General features: G+C 37.4%; 1 protein-coding gene across 1 annotated transcript in view; it reads left to right on the top strand.

Moving 5' to 3' along the window:
• Positions 1-14833, top strand: part of gpr39 (G protein-coupled receptor 39) — a 38313-nt gene that overhangs the window by 1207 nt on the left and 22273 nt on the right. The window lies entirely within an intron of this gene.

Below are 14833 nucleotides of genomic sequence, written 5' to 3'. Positions count from 1 at the left end.
AAAAGACACCTATTTCCTTACTTACCTTATCTTAATTTAGAGTCATTTTTGTGTATACTTGCATTATGAGTTTATTTTTTTTAATTTTGGGATCTAAACCACTTCAAATTTTTGCACGTAGGTACATTATCTGTGACATTAACTTTTGTTAGTGTTTTTAACATGATGATTAAGGGTGACTGTGAATAGTATATATGACTGTGAATATATAAGTCTGACATAAAGGGAATCTTAAATTTGAAAGAATACCCTAATATATGATGACAAAAGGTAACATGCCCGTTTTTTAACACAGAGGAGACAAAGGACTCCTCCAGAAATCCTGCTGTACAATCCTTCAGAGGATTGAAAATTAAAATGAATCCACACAAAAGACTCTATGGATTAGTCAGGAGTACAATAGTTGCCAAAACTGCCAATAGTTTAAGTCAGATAGAAATTTTACAAGAGAAAGGACTGAGTTGCAGAGGAAGGAGGCCAGCACTTTTGTCTTGATTGACTGGATATTAACCAGCATGAGACAAGGAGTTGGTGAGATACAGGGATTTTGGAGGAGGTCGGTATGTTTCACTGCAAACAGGATGGAATTAAAATATGACTTTACCAATCAATTCAGCAGCCATACTCTGCATGTCCCCAATTCATTCATCAGTTTCACAAGGTGTGAATTAAATTCCACACTGTTGAAGGAACAGAGATTAATAAAACTTATGTTCCATTTACAAAACAACGTTAATGAGCAATAGATTGAAGAGGGGATTTCCTTCCAATACAAAATGTAGGACCAGGTGCGTTATTTCTAACTTGGTGTCGTAACAGAATGAATAATAGCTGTGTTGGTCCACATAGTTAAACATCTCAGTCCCCTGACTTCAGTGCAAGACACCACGGTATTGAGACTCATCTGACATTGTCAGCGGTCTTTTAACTTTTCTATTTTGCTGTCACTTGTGAATTGGTACAGTTAGGAGTTAATAATACATGGTTGGGGTCACAGTTATTATACATTATAAGGTTTAAATGTTACCAAATGCTTGGCTAGGATTAGAATATTGTGCACATTATAACATTCATGGACGATGTTAATCTCACATGGATACACCCCTACACAAACTACAGCCTACATATATGTTACAATCGCACAAACCTGACCACTCCTTTGTAGGGGTTGTCTTGCTAATTGCCTCTCATTTCCACATTGTCTCTTCCATTTGCACAACAGCAGGTGAAACTGATTCACAATCAGTGTTGCTTCTGAACTGGACAGGTTGATTTCACAGAAGTCTGATTGACTTGGAGTTACATTGTGTTGTTTAGGTGTTCCCTTTATTTTTTTGAGCAGTGTATATAGCTTCCAGTTTCTTCCTGAAGTGTTTAAGTCCAAATACAACAACTTCAGTTTTGTCTGAATTTAGGAGCAGAGAATTCAGAGTCATCTAGGTCTTTATGTCTGGGACAAGCTTGTAGTCTAACCAATTGATTGGTTTAATCTGATTTCTATCTGATAAATAAGACCTAAACAAGCCAAATGCAGTTAATCTAATCCCAATAACATGTTCAAGCGTCTGTAATAGAATGCTGTGATCGAGCATATCAAATGCTGCACTGAGATCCAAGAGGACAAGAGCACAGACACGAATCCGTTATCACCGATCATTACTAATTTTCACCTATGCCATGTTTGTGCTGTGATGTGCTTTGAATCCTCACTGTAACTCTTCAAACAGATTATTTCTGTGTAAATGATCACAAAGTTGAGCTGCAATTATTTTTTTTAACGAACTAACGTTTTTTTATGGAATGGTTTAATTTCAGCAACCTTAAAAGTCTGTACATGTCCTTACAACAAAGATAGATTGATCAAATCCAATATAGAAGTGGTGATCAAGGGGGAAATCTCCTTGAATAGTCTGGTTGGGATTGGGTCTAAAATACATGTTGATGTTTTAGATTAAGTTATTGTTGTTGTTAGCATGGAGAACTACAGATCAGGTTCTTAAGATACTTCTAAAGCTTCTGTACTTGATGATACATTAGTGACAATGGTGGTAAGGATTCCATGAATTTTCTCTCTGATGGAAACTATTCTATTGGTGAAGAACCTCAGGTCTTTACTACTGAGAGTTAAAAGAATACATGGCTCAACAGAGCTCTGACTCTTAGTCAGCCTGGCTATAGTGCTGAAAAGAAACCTGGGGTTGTTCTTATTCTCTTCTATCAATGATGAATCATAAGCTGTTTTATATTTTCGAAGCGTTTTTATGTGTTACTAAACTATCTTTCTCGACTAATGGAGATTCTTCTAAATTAGTGGAACGCTAGTTTTCTTGCTTTCTTGCGGTTTACCTTAAAGCACCGAGGTGTGAATAAAAACTAAGGAACCAGCCTCTTCTGACTGATTGCCTCCTTTTCAGAGGGGCAATATTGTCCAGTGTTGTATGTATTGAAGCTCTAGCACTGTTAACAAGACAATCAAGTTGTGTAGGAGTACAGTTTAGGCAGGTGTCCTTTGTTGTATTTGCACAAAGTAGGGAAGAAAATAATAATGGATTTGATTATTTAAATTTTGTTACAACTTTCTTTGATGGACACCATCTACAAATAAATTTCCTCACAGATGCTGTGTGGTCAAGTAATGTAAACTCAAAGGTTATTAAAAAATGGTCAGATAAGGGTTATGAGGAAATACTGTTAATTGTTCACTCTTAATGCCATATGTCAACACAAGATCAAGAGTATGATTAAGAGAATGAGTAGGTCTGTGTACATTTAGAAAAGATCCAATTGAATCTAATATAGAGTTAAAGTTCATATTTAGGCTGTCATTTTCAACATCTACATGTTGCAAAAGCAGGTCTGAAAGGTCCATGTCTAAAAGGAGGATGCAATATATTCTGTCTATAAATGGGTTTAGATCTTTAAATGCTTGGTCATCTGGAAGGACTTTGGATAAAATGCTTCCTTTTCAATGGAAAAGGCAACATTTGCCGCAGAAAAGGGGCTTGCTGAAAAAAAAACAATTGTTGGGGACATCGCAGTGAGGGTAGAAGTGGATTTTATGCTTTCTATCAGGACTTTATCAGAATTACAAGAGTGTGTATTGGGGACATACAATAATAGTCAAACTGGTAGGATTACTGTGATTTGATATTATAAAAGCTATGTGTTTGATACTAAGGTGTGTGCATTTATGAGACACAATGTTTCCATTCTGGAGGTATGAATTTGTTGCAGTGGCACATAGCTAATGTGAAGTAAAATATTACTTAAATTAATAAAGTCATGTTGGATCTGTCTGGCACTCAATGGAAGCCAAATGTATGCTGTAACATGGGTCTGAATCTCTGTACTGGAATTTATTGTGTAATCTTTAACGCTCACTCTCACATTTTTAGGTTATTGATTTTATAACATCATTATTTGCTGATAGGGGCTACACAGTGGTGTAGTGGTTAGCACTGTCGCCTCACAGGAAGAAAGTTCCTGGTTTCGAATCCGGGGCTGGGGCCTTTCTTTGTGGAGTTTGCATGTTCCCATGTATGTGTGGGTAACCAAATTGAACCAAGGAGTGAAATTCCAAATTGACCCATGATTGTTTGTCTTGTGTCTGTGTTGGCCCTGAGATGGACTGGTGATGCACACAGGGCGTACCCTGCTTTTGACAATGGCAGCTGTGACAGTGTCCAGCCTCTCTGTGACTGAATTGGATTAAGCAGGTAGCAAAGTCATGAAAAGATATACATTTTTACTTTTATTACTTCCTTTGTGTGTAGTTCTCTGTAGAATTTTAGACTATAAATGCTCTCAAATACATTCTTAAAACTTTAAAAACAGTATTGTAAACTCAAATGTATTACCGATATCTTGAAGTAGAGCTCGTCAAACTGTGAGAGTTAAATAAAGACTTAAAAGTTGTAATAAAGTGGCTGTGACACACAGCCAATGTATATAATTAAGGCATTTTAAATCTTATAGCACAGGTCCAATCAATTTGTGTCAAGAGTCTCATTCTTTTTTAACAAATATCTAAATCAAAAATTAAAACACAGACATGATTTACATATTTTTAGATTCAGTGTAATCTACACTTTGAAAAAAATGTCCAAAAATATAATTTATGTCAATTTCAATCCCAGAGCTGTAGCTTTCTTCATTATCAAAGTGATCAGATAATACTTGTTTGTAAACCAGAAAGGTTATTAAAAAGAACTTATCTTTCAACAACACTAACTACAGTAACTGACAACATCAAACTAACAACCCAAGTTGACAAATCAGGAAACCAGTCAACCCTTCGTCGTCTATCCCCCAACCCTGTTAACTTCAGTGGCAATAAATCGGTAAAGGAAATTAATTATTTTGATACATCAATGAGTAAATATATGAATAAATTTTTTGTCATAGTCACACACCTCATATTAATCAAGCAAATACAGTACTTTTTTTTGGATATTACTCATTCCAGTGTTACTTAAATCTAAATAGAATCAACAGAACAACAAGACAACATCAACAGAGTAGGATACATTTTCAACCTGTAAGTTTAATGTCCAAGAACAACCCACATCTTTTTACTTTCTAACAACTCCTGAGTTCTCACTGTCCTGTGGCTTTTATTAGTAGGCCTCATTCAGATTTAAGTATTTTATCACAGTTGAAACTGTGTATTGGTAGCTGCAGTTTTGTTTACTATTGCCTCATTAGCCTGATTTCCAAGGTTAAGATGCAGGAGCAGGAAGAGGACTTTGCAGAAGGGAAGTGTAGATTTCCCATTCAAACCGGGATTGTAAGGCATTCTTCAATCACAATTTTGAATCACCAAATATTTGAATTCACATATATGCATGTGCAAAGCTGTTGCAGCTCAGGTTGCCACCAGAAGTGTCACTGCTAGTTGCCACTGCCACAATTTGAGCTTGGCCCTCCCATGCATCCGACGCTTTGCATTGTACTTGGTGATGTATGGCTGGGATGCAGCTGATCCACCATGGAAACCCATTCCATGAAGCTCTCTACGGACTGTTATTGAACTAATCTGAAGGCCACATGAAGTTTGGAGGTCTGTAGCAATTAACTCTGGAGAAAGTTGGCGACCTCTGCGCACTATGCGCCTCAGCATTCATTTTCCCCGCTCTGTCATTTTACGTGGCCAACCACTTTGTGATTGATTTGCTGACGTTTCCAATCACCTACACTTTTTTATAATACCCCTGACAGTTGACTGTGGAATATTTAGTAGCAAGGAAGTTTCGGACTGGACTTGTTGCACAGGTGGCATCCTATCACAGTACCATGCTGGAATTCACTGAGCTCCTGAGAGCGACCCATTCTTTCACAAATGTTTGTAGAAGCAGTCTGCATGCCTTTAATTTATACATCTGTGGGTGACCATGGAAGTGATTGGAACACCTGAATTTAATTATTAGGATTGGTGAGTAAATACTTTTGTTAATATGGTGTATGTATTGTATCAATGGACTGTACAACCATTGATAATTTGTAAAAGTTTGTCTTAACCACCACAACAAAATTAAAACTTTATTCTCTATATAGTGTTGTAAAGACATTATGAAAATAGATTAATAGAAAATGCTATGGCTTCTCCTCAATCCTTTCCTGTAGAAAACCAGTTCTCCTTGCAGTGAAGTTATTGTAAAGAGGAATTTTAGCCTATCCAACAGATTGAAAATGTCCGACTGACAAACGCCCATTTCCATTCTACACTTCTACTTGGTAGGAGTGAAAAATCAGGAAAATGTTATAACCAAAGTCATAGCTAAGGCTGGTGGTCACAAAAAAACAGAGTAAAATGTAACAGGAACAGAATGCATCTTGGACTGAGGAATGACACACTGCAAATAAAAGACGATGATCAAGCAACTGGCAGGGGACACCAAAGAGTATAAATACACTGAAGGAGGCTATGAGAAGTGCAAACTGGTGGGCATAGGGAAATGGAGCAGAGGGTAGATCAACATAACTCAGAATAGATGTGAAACAAACACAGGAAACAAAACTATCTGGAATGCAGAAAGAAGTGTGATGGGGGGGATTTATGTTTTCTTTAATACACAAATAGTAAAGTTAAAGATTGTATGACAACGCCACCTGGAGGTTATGTTTCCACCCCCAAGAAATTAAAGATAAGTATAAGGCACCTAGGTTTGTAAGCATACCCACAGACGTGATTCCAGTGTAATGTCTTTATTTACATAAAATCTTTCATTTGAACTGTTCTTTAGTTCACTGTAGTAAAATGCAAAAGTAGTTACAAAACTTGATGCCAGCTAAATGAACACATGGTCTGAATCAGACAATTAAAAAAGCACTTGAGTCCTGAATTAGGTTAAAGAAATTAAACATGCAACACATTCTCAGAATAAAATTAAACTAATAAACCCAAATACAAGTGAACACCATTTCAGGACTTCATTACTAAGCAATCTAAGTAAAGCTCCTCAGATCGTGTTCATAGCATATGGTTAGGCGTTAGGCATGGACCAACTTCAAAACCTATATTTCAAGCCTGCAGGACAGCACCTACAGATACAGTGCAGGTGGAGACACTCCAAAGAGGAATGCGCAGAGACACCACAATACGCCAAGGAGCTGAGGCACAGCTTCACCACACAGGGGATAAAGGTGAAGCAGTGAACCATGTCCCTACCACTAGGAAGTTGAAGGTGCACAGACACACTCCAGCCCAAATGCTGCAGCCAAAACAACCTGAATTTCAAATGGACATAAGAGCTAATACAAGGCATGCAAAGAGCCATGCTGCTGCAGGCCACCACACCAGCACCTGGAGATCAGGCTCTAGATAGGGACAAAGGCACACTGACAAATGCCAACACCTGCTCATATATGTGCAGGGCCACACCCTGCAATTATATCTACACCTGATGTGTGTTTATAAAGGAGGAGGAGATTCCATCCTGCCACAGAAGGAAGGACTTCAAAATTATACAGGAAATGAGCAGATAATAGGCGCTTCATGGTAACAATAGAAGTACAAGGAAACCCATGTTTAACCTCACTAGGAGAAAATAAAACATGACATCAACTTAAGAACAAAATCCAAGAGGATTACTTCAGTGTACATTATGCTGTTTCTCCTTAGCCAGTCATCATCTTAGAGGATTCTTCACAAACTTCAGAGATGCTTCTCACTAGCAACTTTAGGTACTTGTGGAACTGCTTATTAAAAAGCGTTAACCTACTGTATTTAAAATAAAAAATGAGTTACACTGAAACCCATCAAAGGTGATACATTATGCCTCAATGACAATTTCACACAATTTTCTGAGGTTTTAATGAGATGTACGAGACAGGCTTTGGTCAAAATATCTGACCTTGTCTGACCCCTACTGAAACATTGTGAAACAGCTTTTGGTGACATCAGCATTTACTCCTGACAGAACTGTGGAATTAAATCAGTTTGAACTGGAGTTAAGAACCTGTTGGAGATGTTCAACCATCAGGGCTTCGATGGGATGTTGCTGAATGGTTAGTTTCTGTATGCTATTACATTGGCTAAAGACATATTGTCTTGCTTATCTGTCAGTAAAACCTGGGCAAAATCTGTTGTGTAATTTATTACAGTAAACGCCAACATAATTAAGATATTCCAACAGTCATACCAAAAACACTCCAGCTCATTATAAAGATATTGATAGTCAGCTGTAGATGCTAGTAAACAATGTTTTTTGATCAACTGTAGTGGAAAAACTACAAAAAATTTTTTTTTAAACAGCATAACTTGTAGTTAATGTATGTGTATCGTTCATTACTATGTGTACAGATTTAGTACATATTAATGTCATTAAACAATTTTACTTGGAGACTTCTTCAGAAACATGCCAATAATATAATGTTAACTCACTGAGTGCAGTACGCAACATTCAGTGTAGCAATGATAGTAAGGAGAGGACCGTGTTGGGCTGAAAACACACCTTATCCATACAGCTGTGAGTTATCTGAATTACAGAATGTAACTGTTCAACTCGAAAGCTTTCAGTTCAAAAAGTAACAGCAATAACTCATTAAAAGTTGATGTACTTCATCTTCATTTTCTAAGCTATTGGCGTTACCTAATAATAATGATAATAATACTAATAATTAAAGATTTTATTTATGATACATTTTACGTTATAAAAATCTCAAAGTGCTACAAATGAAAATAATTTTAAAAAAGAGGGCAGAGAGCATAAAATGAAATTCATAAGAGAAAAACCAAGTTGACAAAAGGGATTAAAAACTAACTTTAAAAATCAAAGGTTTTGCTGAAGAGAAGTGTTTCAAGTCCTTTTTTAATACTGTGTTTGAATTGTTGGTGAGAGTAGGGTGGAGTCTTGTGATGTTATGGAGGTCAGGAAAGGAAATATTGCAGAGTTGATTAATATGGGATTTGTAGGTGAGGTAGGGATCCATTTTAACACCAAGTGTGTGAAAAGGAGGATATTGTGTTCATAGAAGAAATGGTTCAGAGAAAGGGATATTGGTTATGGTTGATGACTGGGTCTGTTAAGAGTGCCGACCATGATGACTTCAATTTTGGACCTATTTAGTTCGACAAAATTGTGCTCCATTCACACCTTTATCTCCCCCAGAAAGATAGTGAGTGGAGAATGGGCTGTTGATGATGACAATGAAGTTGTGTCATCAACTACATTCTCCGGTACTTTGAATATAAATGGTAGATTGGAGACAGACCTGTAGTCTGAGAGTACATCTTGGTCAAAAGTGTTTTTTTTTTTAAAATAAGTATGACCATTTCTTTAGCAGTAGGAACATGATCAGCTTTGAGAAAATGGTTGATAACAGTAATGGTCAATCAGACAACTTAATGCAGAGATGTGCAGAGGTGTGCTTTTACTAAGGTGGTGGAAAGGAGTTGAAAGCACAGGTGGCTGGTTTCATCCTTCTGTTGATGTCCTTTACATCCTTCAGGTTAACTTCTGGAGGAAAATTGAGGGGGTGGAAGATGACAGACAGTACATGTGGTGGTGGAATTGTTTGGGACAGAATTGATGATGATAATTAGCAGAGATAAGCCGAGATCGCTGTGCTAGAACATTGACAGGCCGACACTATGGCCTGTTTTGGGACCTTTCTGGAAGTAATTGTAACCAGTGGGACAGATCTTGTTAAGAACTGAAATGGTATCTGGTTGATTCCAGGTCTCTGTGATACACATCAGATCCAGAAACATATTACGAATATAGTCCTGTATGAGGCAAAATTTGACAGTTTTTTGATGAAGTGTTCGAGGAGCGACAGGTTCGCATGACTGACCTGAGAGCCAGGATGGCATGACCTGAGTGGGAGTAGACGAACACTCTACTGTTGAGAAAGAAGTAATTTCATTTTTTTAAAAGGAGAAATTAAAGAAAGAATAAGAGAGAAAATGGAGGAAAGGAAAGAGCTTGAAAAGATACATACCAAGAGCCAAGAACCGGCAACCAACTGCTGCATCTGTGGAGAGAGAAAGCAAACTGCGGCCATGCACAGAATCATCAGGAGCACCTGCAGAAACATAAATGGAAATAAACACACAACAAACAAACAAACTGTTTGTTTTTTGTCCCCAAGTTGTTCTTTGTTAAATAGTCAAAAGTGAGTCTGTCAATGTTTGTTAAATGTGTTAAAGTGTTGTATGATGTTATTTAGTCTGCGTGTGTTAGTGGAAAAATGTCTACCCTTTATAAAAACCTGTTTGGTCAGGATGTATATTAAAGGGGGTTATTTTTTTCTAATCTTCTAGCAAAAACTTTACAGATTATTTTGGGTCTATGTTTAGTAAGGATTTTGGGCGGTAGCTGGATGGGAGTGTGGGGTCTTTGCCTGGCTTCAAAAGTAGTAGGTTGCAGAGTTCATGTTTGGAGGTAGTACTTTATTCCCCTTAATTTGCAATATCATTCTAGAAAATGCTGGAGCCAATGTAGACCCAAATTCTTTGTAGAATTTTGGTGGAAAACCGTCTCGACCTGGGGCATTATTACAAGGCATATGTTAGAGGGCTTCATTGAGTTCTCCTATTGAAAGAGGTGAATCCAAAGCCATAGCCAGTTTGTGACGTAAATTTGGAAGGCTGATGTTACTAAGAAACTGGTAAATGTTGTTGTCTAATGGGTCAATTTGTAAGGAGTATAATTTTTGGTCGAAGTGAAAATATATTTTATTGCATCAGGGTTCATGAGTGATATTTCCTGTTGCTTCCTTAACAGAGGCTATAGTTGTTTTTTCTTTGTTGTTTTTTAATTGGTTAGCTAGATATCTCCCAGACCTGTTGCTATGTTCAAAGTTCTCCAAGCAAAATCTTTGCACCAGGAACTGTGCTTTTTTTTTAAAAAACAATTATTTAATTTAATTCCAGTTTAGCTTTTCTTATTCTGGTTATTGCTTCCCCAGATGTGTTCATCTGGGCACATCTTCTAATGATCTAATTTTTATTTCTAATTCTGATACCTTTGAATTCTCTTTATTTTTCTTATACGATGAAAAAGACATTATTTTGCTCCGCGTTACTGCTTTTCCTGCTTCCCAAAGAACACCTTTTCCTAAATATCTTGTCCTTTCTAAAATAAATTAATAATATCAGGATCTTTAAGTAATGATGAATTAAATCTCCAATTTCTAGATGGTGGTGTGGTGTTTGCTTTTCTAAATCTTCTATTCTGAAATACCGAAGTAATATTGCAGTATCAGACAGAAAAGAAAACAATTCACATTGTTTATAGGAAAAGTCAGAGCATAATATTCTTAAAGACATCAGTATGCATTAAACCTGCTGTACATTATGAACTGTGCTTTATTGCTGTTTTCAGGTCAGTTTATTGGAAGTTTCCACCCTCAAGCAATGCTACCTCTGCATTTACCAGCACATGGAAGGTGACATGGTGTTTTAGTTTGTTAAGCTGGAACCTGCGGCATTCAATCCATTATTTCACCTATATCTTACAGGGTTACTTCAAACTGCATATAGAAAGATTAGATTTTTGAAAAAGTAAGAAGAAGAAGTTTAAGACTGAACATGAAAACACTGACTGATTTTTAATTAGTCAACATGTAATGACTAAGTGTGTGCTACTCTTTTATGCAAACTGTTTGCTTGTTGGTAATCTCAGTAGTAATTACGTGCAATGTTCATACCACATCTCCAAACTCTTATAACTGACAGCATAGAATATTGATGAAGACATGAATATTGATGAGGATGGATAAAACGTGGATTGTGTGTATCTTATGGTAGTCCTGATTTACTTTTCAATATTTCAACATTCATGCTGAAACCCATTTCAAAATTTTGAATTGAGTGCACAATAATCAAGATGTTTTGAGTCTGAATTACTTGCCCTAATTCTCCAAGAGCCAAATGTCAAATTCTAATCACCTCAGTTGTTATCTTCTGAAATATTCGCTGCTTAAAAATTCATAGTTTCTCAAACCCCATAGATGATAATCAGTGCAGCAGTTCACTACAAAATGGACTAGATAATCTTGATAATTAAATATTCCGTTCTTAAATATTCCACTGGATATTACTTAATATTATGAGCGTCATCAACTGTCTCCTAGGATTTGCTCACTAGAAAGTTTGATTTTGAATATGAATTGTATTGTTATTGAGACATGATCAAATTCCACTCCAGACACTCTAAGTACTGATGTCACCCATCTCCTAAGGGACACGATTCCTGTCACTGCAAAACTTTACCTTGAAATAACTTTTAATCCTTGTTGGGCTTTGTGACTTTGGAGAGCAATGAATAGCAGAGAACATACCTGTTCAGTTGCCCACATATCACGTCCAGGACAAAAGGTTAATTGCTTTACATAGTTTTGTTAGTCATTGAGAGCTGACATTTGTGAAATGAATATTAATTCTGTTTTACCACCACCTTCTTTTGGTCTGTGACTTTTGCCAGCCATGTGTGATGTGAACGGTTAGTGAGATGGAGTGGGTGCAAAAAGAAGGAATGGCTTGTCAAAATATCTACTGTTGTTGTTCTTCTTCAACATCTTATCTAAGATATGTAAAATGTTTTTCCCTGTTTTAGCGTGGCTATGTACTAAACAATATTGAGAACAAGTCCCACAGATAGTACAAGCGAACTTGAACCTTGAAGAAATGAAGGACATCACTTATCTGATCCTGAATGACTGCAAAATAGATAAAAGAACATTTAAGCAAAATAAATGTTCAGGCAGCTACACTCAAATGCACAAAAAAGGTGCTTTATTTTCAGAGAATAAATCATGAGTGCACAGTTTGTGATAAAGAAATTAATCCTTTTTTCCCTTTGCAGCATTGAATCTACCTCTCATGAACACGAGTGCCCTTTTGATGTGCCCAGTGAGTCGTTATGACAAAAGATATTCAAACTGTTCTGGATTAAAGGCTACTGTAAACGTATCCAGTGCACATGGTCAGTATGCTATACCTTTCAGTTGTAAGTCACTGGAAAAAAGTCAAATGTGGATCAATACAGTGTAGTAAACGCACACATACAGCAACGTCTTGTCTTTGTTGTTCACAGCCTCATATATGCTGCAACGATACAACTGAACTCGCTCACAGTAATGGACTACTGTCTGTGATGAAAAAGGAAGTGTGGGCTTCATCAGCCAAAGCAGTTCTGTTTTGTTTTAAGAAAAAGAAATAAAGATTACCGTATGACAGTAAATAGAAAATTAATTATTGAAATTATATCACTCACACTGATAAACTCCCTTTTAATAGAGAAGGGGAATTTAATCTTATTATCATTTTTGTAATGAGAAATCAGTCTTAACTGTTCTGATCAGCCACTTCCCATTGCTTTGCCTCAATAAGACCATAGATCATGAGGTACAGCAACAGCCCAATTGCCACCCATGAACTCCTCCTGTTCTTATCAATGAGTTTCCTTATTCAGAATCAGAATCAGAATATAGTTTATTGCCCAGTAGGTTTGCACTTACAAGGAATTTGACTTGGTGTAGTTGGTGCAGAGTATTAAGTATAGATAATCTAGATATATGTACAGAATCTCAAAAAATAAGGAGCTGTAGTTCAAGCTGAACGCTATAAATACTATAAATGTGCAGAAGTGGTCCCAAATGAATAGAGACTGTGTGTTAATGTATTGCGGAAAGTCTGAAGATGCTACGTTAATGTGGCTTGTAGGTCTGGAAGGGGAGAGGGAGAGAGTCAGTGTCAAGAGGGGCTCCGGATCTTGTTGATAAACCTAGTAGCAGATGGGAAGACACTGTTCTTGTGGCATGAGGTTTTGGTCCCGATGGACTGCGACCTCCTTCCAGTGGGAGTGTCTCAAAGAGCTTGTGACCGGGGTAGGAGGAATCAGCTACAATCTTCAAACACCTTCTCTGCAGACCGAATGACACGTTGCAGTCTGCCCTTGTCCCTAGCGGTCGCAGCAGCGTACCAGATGGTGATGGAAGAAGTGAGGATGGACTCAGTGATGGAAGTGTAGAAATGCACCATCATTGTCCTTGGCAGGTTGCATTTCTTCAGCTGCTACAAGAAGTACATCTTCTGCTGGGATTTCTGGATGAGGGAGCTGATGTTCAGCTCCCACTTTAGATCCTGGGAGATGATAGTTCCCAGGAAGCGGAAAGACTCCACAGTGTCAATTGTGGAGTCACAGAGGGTGATCTTTAGAGCGTTGAGCTCCAGGTTGTTTTGGTTGCACCAGGTCACCAGATGGTCAACCTCCCACCTGTAGGCAGACTCGTCACCATCAGAGATAAGTCCAATGAGAGTGGTGTCGTCTGCCAACTTCAAGTGTCTGACAGATTGGTGACTGGAGGTGCACCTGTTGGTGTACAGGGAGAAGAGCAGAGGCGAAAGAACACAGCCTTGGGGGGAACCAGTGCTGAAGGGCTGTGACTTGGACATCTTTGGCTAGAGATCCAAACTCACTGTGGTTGTGTCCAGGCTGCTTTGGTGATGTCTTTTCAACACTTTTAGCATCTAAATCAGGCTTGAGAAACTTTTGACAGAGTCTATGGGCAGGACAGTGAATACACCCAAAAAACAACCTGTTGAATAAACATAAAAAACATTTCCACACAATTATATGTATTGTATTATCACATTTTCTTTTAGCATTAAGTAATTCTGTTGTGTCCACTTATTGTATATAGGGGTTGTGTCAACGTAATCTTCACTGAAACAAAATTTTATTGTATATGAAGGAGTACTTTGTCCATGCATTTCATGGAAGTCTTGTTAAATAAATGAAAACTAACATAAATAAAGCCCATTAAGCCTACACTGGATCATTCAACAAAATAAAATTAGTTCAGCCCACAATCTCTTATCCAGCACTAGGATATAAGTTTAACAAACCCTAACGGATTATGTTGGCCAAATTTAATCATATTAATTTGATGCAACAAAATATGCAAATGGTGAAAGAAAACCATATGTTTGTGAGGAAATTTGCTTTTTATGTTCTTTTTATGTTAATTTCTCATGTTATTATTTTAAAAGCTTGATTCACTTTATTTACTAGTTAATAAAACAGATGCCTTCACAGATTTTCCATGCCTCATCCCTAGTCCTCCAACCTGTCCATTATCTACTCTGGGTGACGGCTGCATAGTTGTATAAAAAGCTCCAGAGCCCCATAGCAACATGGCAACCAAAATAGCTATAGGCAAGCCCTCCTGCAAGTGACAATCTGTGAGCCACCTGGGAGACAATCCTGCAGATGCCTGAGAGGGCAGCTGTGAAGCTGTTTATGTATGTGTTTTAAAGTACCATACTATGACATGACACGCTTCGATATTATAGCTGTAGGTGAATCTAGTCTGATACAATAACGAA

The sequence above is a fragment of the Leuresthes tenuis genome, unplaced genomic scaffold (genome assembly GCF_036924035.1).
Source record: "Leuresthes tenuis unplaced genomic scaffold, fLeuTen1.0.hap1 SCAF_12, whole genome shotgun sequence".
NCBI classification, from domain to species: domain Eukaryota; kingdom Metazoa; phylum Chordata; class Actinopteri; order Atheriniformes; family Atherinopsidae; genus Leuresthes; species Leuresthes tenuis.
This window is presented reverse-complemented; position numbering and strand designations above follow the sequence as displayed.